The following is a 7,293-nucleotide window of genomic DNA, read 5'->3' on the forward strand; positions in this document are numbered from 1 at the left end:
AGCTTGTGAGCTGCTCCAGCTTCTCCGAGCTGTAACCCAACTTGCTTTCACATCCATTCCTCTATGTTATTAAAGCCTAACGCTGATTTTGAAAAGAAGACTTATTACTATATATTACATTCTGTGTTCATAAAGCTGTTCCATAAAAAAAGCAAACCACATAAACCACAGAATGAGAACGAAGGCACTCCAAATGCTAAAACCCATAGAGACACAGGTCTGACTCTGATTTTTACTCAAAAATCTACCTTCAGTTAAGAGCTCTGCCCTTGCATCAGTGTGTGTTGTGTTACATGACCACAACTGCCCCGCATGGACCAAGCCCCTACGTAAATGTTCGCTACTCAGTAACTAATTAAAACAGTTGTGCAAAGAGCTGTTTGTGAATTCTGCTGCATTCAGGAGCCTACAGCTGCGATACCAACCGGTAATGGATACAGGCAGACAGCTGTGTGTGATGAAACCTAGAGCCGCAAGACAAATGTAGTGCTGATGATTTTCCCCTCCTTTTTCACTTGAAAAAAAAAATCTGATTAATGTAGATCAGCTCTCAAAGGCTGTTTATAATCTCGATATATATATATAAAATGATAGGAGAGAGAGAAGAGAGTTCTCTTACAAGCATAATTCCAATTGCTTTACTTCTTTAGGGGTCAAAAGCAAGCCAAAGAAAATCAATGTCCATTTGTGTTGCAGAAGCTGAAACATACAGTTTATCATTCTCAACTGTTAAAATAGTCAATCAAAACATTTTGCCATGTGGAGCGACTAGAAAAAGCTATCTCACATAATTTTGAATTAAGACAAATTTAGAAATAGCAAAGCATTTAATAAAAAGAATTTCAGAAACAATTCTGTAATTTAGAATCAATGCTTTACAGTAAAGCAAATATTAACAACCATATAAGGTATGAATATCAAACTTTGAAAAGATTTCCAAGAACTTAGTATCTGTTGAAATCAGTGATATTTTTACATTAAATTCAATTAAAATAGCAAAATGGTCTTTACATCAAGAAAGAATCAGTGTGTAGAATTACTATCACTCGTCAGATTCTGTCATCTGTACGGGATGATTTCAAATTCCCCTTAGTTTTTGACAGAAAGGGGAAGAAAAATGAATCTCATCAACAGCACTCCCATTCTTACTTCTTTATGGATAGCCGTATTCTTTAAAATAAATTTAATCCAACAGGTGGAGAGGAAAACGGCATGTGTTTTGTTTTATTCAAACAGCCTTTGCTCACAGTTAAATGTAAGTCTATTTAAATAATTTGACCAAAAGCAATATAAAATTTACTTGAAGAGTCATTTCTAACAATATCTTCAACAATAAAGCCAGTACACTGTCCACTATTTGAAAAATACATTGAGACTGAGCAAAACAAATACAATAAACCCATCTTTAGAATAATCTGATGAACAAAGTGTTTCTCCTCTGATAATGCTACCCGAGAAGCTCCAGGCACCAAACACTTCAGAAGTGCTTGATGTATTCAGCTTTAAAAGCACACCTTTGAACCACTACTTCACCTGACCAGGGAAGAGCACACAAGTCTAACAGCCAGTAAATAGTTCATAGGGACAAAAAAATTAAAAATCCAATACTCTTGAGATGAGATCTAGATAATAACTACCTGAAGAATAATCAATTGAGGCAACAATCGATTGTAATCACGGCATCTCCAAAGCCATGAGTTCTTTCCCAGATTCAGTATCAGTGCCAGTATTAAAGCAGTAAAACACCACCAGTGCCTTTACCTCAACCACATCTCATACAGGAATATCAGTGGCTGTTGAAAAGCTCCCCGTGAGCACCAGTGCAGGACTTTCCCTTGGCTCCAGAGCTTGTTCCACTCCTGGAACAGCCACGTCCACCCTCAAGGCAAGCCTATCTTCAGCTCCTGGCCCGGGGGACCTCCTGCTTTTCACAGTGGAAGGTATAGCACAGCCTTATCATTAAAGTCATTCTGAACACCTGAGTGCTACAGCAAACCCATCCAGCAGTATCATCATTTATTGTGTTTTGGCCTCACGAGCAAGACCTCAACCCCACCTTTTAGAACAATTACATATACGTAACTCAAATTTGCTGTTACTTTCACATTAGTATCACAGTGAAGAACTTCTAAGGTTTTGTCCAACACTACCCAAAGTAAACTGGAGAACAAGTCATGAAACTAATCACATCCCAAACACTCTTCTTGATGAGTTTCCTTCTCCTCATTACTTTAATAAATTGAAGAGAGCAAATCCCCAGGAAACAACCCAGCCCGCAGCTCCTGCACCACCTGACTTATCGCACAGCTGAGCGTTCCACCTCTTTTGGCCAACTCCAGCTAATTACTGAAGACAAGGCTCAGAGTCTCAAACGACAGTGACAGCCACATCTGAAATGCACAGTGGGAAAAAAAAAAAAAAAGCTTTGGTTCCATATCACGTAGCTCCTCTTCTTCATAAGGAGTAGACACATCACCTACTAAATCAATCTCTCAAGATGGATAATAATTTCTCCCTTGGGTAATTAAATATATATGTGAATTTCACTGGCTGTGTCTCCACTGCATTCCCTGGTGTTGATTAAAGCTGTATCTTTGAGGAATGATCTGGTTTGGTTTTGTTTTTTTTTAAATGTATGCTGTCTCTCCTTCCTCTGACCTGCAACAGGAACGCAGAAAATATAGGTTGGCCACAGTGACAGTAAGTCTTTCTGTCTCTTCCAGTTACGGTAGGTAAAACACAGGGCAAATACAGAAGGTGGGCCGTGTAATCCTGCTGAGCCGATGTCACAGCATAATGCCAGAGGTTCATGTTGATGCAGCAGACTCAAACTGGGATTCAGGCCACCCACCTTCAGTCCTCTCCCCAGAAACCTGAACTGAGTGCACAGACATCAGAAGGGCCAAAAAAGCCTACACCTTAAATACATTTGTCTTTTCTTATCACTCACTACAACTCCTTGGCTTTTTAACAACACATGCAAGCAGACTGGCAACAGCTACCAGTAAGAAATACTGACAGCATCACAGTTCTCCTAGTATCTCAGGCACAAGGACCAGTGCTAAATTATAAGCATGAAGAAATGGTACTTAGCTGAACACTTCTGAGGGAAGAACTGAGAGCAGACTACTGCTCTTGTTCATTTGTTTGTCTTAATATTTGATTTAAGATGAATAAATAAAAATGACACACTCAACTGGGTTGGGCTGACTAGAAAAACTATGCGTAACTGTTGATATGTTTAATTTTGCTTACAGGTCTTTCTGTCAGTTCATGAAAGTTGTGCCTGACAAGTCAAACAGCATGTCTGAGCAAACATGAAAAAAAAAAAAAAATCAGGAAAGAAACGTAGTCTCAGAGCTTGCCCTGAAGATTCTGAACCAAGTCAACATCTTCTCTATTAAAGAGATTTGCATAGTATTAAAATAAAAATGCATGCTATAAAGTTGAATATACCATACTTTGTAAATCTCTGATTCAAAAGAGACAAGCAATTAGGATACAGAACATTAAAAAGGATACTAGAATAGCCTTACAGTGAACTGTATGATGGCCACTCCTGAACTGTTAAAATTAAGAACTACACACATTTTAAACTGAAGTATAAATATGCGGAAAGGCTATCTGGCAATTACCAGGTAAAAGACAAAGAAAATATGTGATTATAAAGGGATTTGATTAATATCTTAGAAGTCTTTGTTTTTAATTATAACCTTAAAGCCTTCAGGTCTTACCTTCCTCTTTCTTTTCTAACAGAAAAATAAATGTTTCTTTTCTTCTACCAGACCCTGTGAAAACTCAGTTCCTCAGCCATATAGCAGAGTGAAAACCTGGCTGTGAGAGAAAGTCTAGAGCACCATGTTCTTTAATTCGGTGACGGGAACCGTCATTAGATTATCTCATAGCTATGGGACAAGATACTGCAAAAGCCAAATGATACATCATTAAATTATGTTTTCTTTCTCTCCAGGCAAAGAGCGACTATACAATTAGATTAGTTTGAAGGAATAAAGAGAAAAGGAAGAACAGGGCTCTGTAGCATGTATCAGAAGTGACAAAGCTGATACAATTTTTAAACTCCGTTTATTTATATAATCAGGTATGAGCAGCTACTTATGTTAATTGTGGAAACCTCAAATGTAATATATAGCCCAAATGAATTCCAGATCAGTGCATGCTTCAGTGTTTTATGCTCTCCCTTGCATGCCTAGCGAAAGCCTGCCACTCTGCAACAGAGGAAGGAATTGCTACAATAAAACCCTAGGCAGACTTTGCTAAAAACTATACTTTTTTTTTTTTTTTTTTTTTTCTGATACAACACAGAAGGAGCTGTGTTTTAAGTAATGGATAGGTTTGTGTCCCGCTGTCTAGCAACAGTTATTCAGTGTTTCACAGTATCTTCAGAGAGTGAGAAATGTGAACCGCGGGAACACTCTCTGAAAACTGCACTGAAACAAACATACTCCCCCCAGCCGACTTACCCACAGTGATCTCCATCCACCATTACGAGAAAGGCTTACTTTATCTTTCTGCTATAAACTTAAGTTAGTTGAATGTTCACCGTATCGACACCCCAACATCTTTTAATCTTATTATGTCAATATTGCATCTATGTAAAAACGTGTATTTCGCTGCACAAAAGGATCTCTTGCTGCTGGCAAATCAAAGCGCAATAACATGGGAAGCTCTGAGATGGCCATGCACACCCACACGCCCCTTTCACTAGAGATCTCACTGATTAGAAAACAAAATATCCAAAACTCAACAAACATTTCACACACAGTGACATTTCTGCAGGAGCATATGCTTCCAACATTGCAATTTATACTTTCTTCACTATTAGGAAGTAATCTCCCCAAGTTATTTCCTACACACATACCATGACCAGTGCTCCCGATGAAGATACCACATTCGCTGGAACTGACTGAGCTCTTAGTGAATCATCAGACCTTAGCTATAAATCAGTGTAAATGCTTTTATTCTGTGCTGCTCCCGCGTTAGAACGGAACGTACATCAAGGTCACTGTAAAAGATTGTAGTTTTCAGACTCACAGAGAAGACACCGAGGAAATCAATAAGAGTAAACTTAATTAAACACCAACTGAACTTCTGTCTTCTCCCAAACCTGTCCAGAATTCACATCTCTATCCCCTGTGTTTCAGACAGGTGTTTCATAGGTGGGGGAAGGCAGGCTGCCCAGCTTATACGCTACCAGTGCTGAAAGGTGAACAGGAGGATTCGTTTGCAGCGTGACAGGTCTGCTCTGGGCTCTCCGAGTGTTTAGCAAGAGATTAGAGCCCCATGGGCCTCCTCCTTGCGAGTTCCTCCGAGGGCAGCTTTACACCCCTGCCTGCAGCCTGCGCTCCATACACTGAAATAAATTACAGTCAACTTTTTGTTTCCCGGCAATGTCAAGTAGAGCAATAAATATCCACAGGCTAAAAGTAAGCAAACAAACAAAGCTGGGCAAATCATAGCCTCACGGCAAGAGCACCTCGAAGAAAATCACCAGGTAGGGCACATTAACGTTACGGCATAAAAATCAGAACTCTGGGTTCACTATCTTAATCCGTAAGCGGATCTGAAAGGTTAACACGCACCCTGCCTCTCTCCTGCAAGAAGCACCGATGGAAAGCAACTAAGAGACTCTTACGATTTAGTTACAGCTCAGCACAAAGGAGAAGGCATTTTATATTAACGCCTGGAAGCAGGCATCATCTCAGAGTTGCAGCACTGGGACACTGTGCCGCCTTCCTGGCTACCGGGCTCCGGCGGAGTTGGAGCCGGGGCTCCGGGCTCCCCTGCAAGCCCAGCCACACACCCCCCCACACACACCTAAATAAACCCATGAAAACTGCCGCTGGCGCCGCCGGCCATCCCGCCTCCAAACCAGGAGCGGGCGACCGACCGCTGCAAAAAAAAAAAAAAAAAAAAAAAAAAAAAAAGAAAAAAGAAAAAAGAAAAAAAGGGGGGTGAAAAAAAAAAAAAAAAAAAAAAAAGTCACTGGAGACGAAGGTAACGCAGCGAAAAGAGTGGAAAAGGAGCACCCACTTACCTATACACCACGGCCGGGCGACCTCCTCTCAGCTGGTGAAACGCTGTGCCGCTCGTCCTCCTCGGACCGCTCCGCGCTATTCCCAAATTATTCCCGCAGGGCGCCGGCACATCTCCGGGCTCAGCCGAGGCGCGCAGGGAGCGCGGCCGCCGCTCCCCCCAGCCCGGCGGTGCCCATGGTGGCAGCCACAGCCCCGGTAACCCGCGCCCCTTCCCGCCGCCGCCGCCGCCTAACACGGCATCGCACCCCCGGGAGCCGCCGGCGCAAACTCCGCCGCCGCGCCGAGGTTGGGGGGGGGGGGGGAAGCGCGGAGCTCCCCGCGCCCTTCCCGGAGACGGAGCGGGGGGGGGGGGGGGGGGGGGGGGGGGGAGGCGAGGGGCGGCGAGGGGAGGCGAGGCGGCTTGCCGCCGCCACCGCGGCCGCAGCCAGCCGCGGCGATGCCGGCCCCGCCCGGGACCCCCCCCTCCCGCCCGCCCCCCCCGCCGCTCCCGGGGCGCTCCGGAACGCCGCCCCGCTTGCCGGCGCCGCCAGATCCGGTGAGGCGGAGCCCTTCCCCCCCCCCCCCCCCCCCCCCGTGGCGGGGCGAGCGGGCGGGGCACCGCGCTGCCCGGGGCGGGGGGGGGGGGGGGGGGCTGAGCCCGGCGGGCAGCCGGCTCTCCTGGAGCCCTCCACCCGTCGCGGGGGGGCTGCGGCGGTCGGCTCTCCGCCGTGACCAGGCGAGAAAGTTGTCCCCCCCCCCCCGCCTTAGTGACTCTCAACTTCCCCGGCTGCCGTTTCTCCCGGTGCGTGAGTGGGTCTAGGCAGGGAGAAAATAAATCGACCCCCCCACGCTTGGAAGACATTTGGGGCCGGTTTTATCTCTTTGCAGCCCCCCCCGCGTCTCCCAGCCCTTATCCCCTGTCACGGCTGCGCCGCCCCTGCCCCGCACCGGACAGCTCCGCTCTCCTGGGCAAGGAGGGGGCCTCAAAGCCGCGAAGTGTGCGGGGGGTGCTCTCTCCCCTAAAGCATCCCTGCGTGGTCCCCTCCTTCCTCCTCCCCCGCACGTCCGTGCCTCCACGGGCGACACACGGGGCCCCGCGGGAGATCGCCCCCGCAGGCATCGCCCTCCCCGTCGGGCAGCGCCGAAATGATGCGGTATAGCGGGGCGGCTCAGGGAGGTATACACGCACGCACACTGACACCTATAAAAAGCCGATATATGTCTGTATGTATGTACGCACACCCCGTAAGCAGGCCGG

The 7,293-nt window shown here is 46.0% G+C and overlaps 1 protein-coding gene across 2 annotated transcripts in view; it reads right to left on the reverse strand.

Moving 5' to 3' along the window:
- The window catches only part of SNTG1 (syntrophin gamma 1), a 347,402-nt gene extending 340,810 nt beyond the window's left edge, over window positions 1-6,592 (reverse strand). For both annotated transcript variants that reach the window (XM_033001088.2, XM_033001087.2), the window contains exon 1: window positions 6,056-6,592. The gene's annotated coding sequence lies outside the window, so the exon portion shown is untranslated. The remainder of the gene's footprint in view (window positions 1-6,055) is intronic.
- Window positions 6,593-7,293: the final 701 nt, after the last annotated feature.

This window comes from Tyto alba, unplaced genomic scaffold (assembly GCF_018691265.1).
Source record: "Tyto alba isolate M040663 unplaced genomic scaffold, T.alba_DEE_v4.0 Super-Scaffold_27, whole genome shotgun sequence".
Taxonomy (NCBI): domain Eukaryota; kingdom Metazoa; phylum Chordata; class Aves; order Strigiformes; family Tytonidae; genus Tyto; species Tyto alba.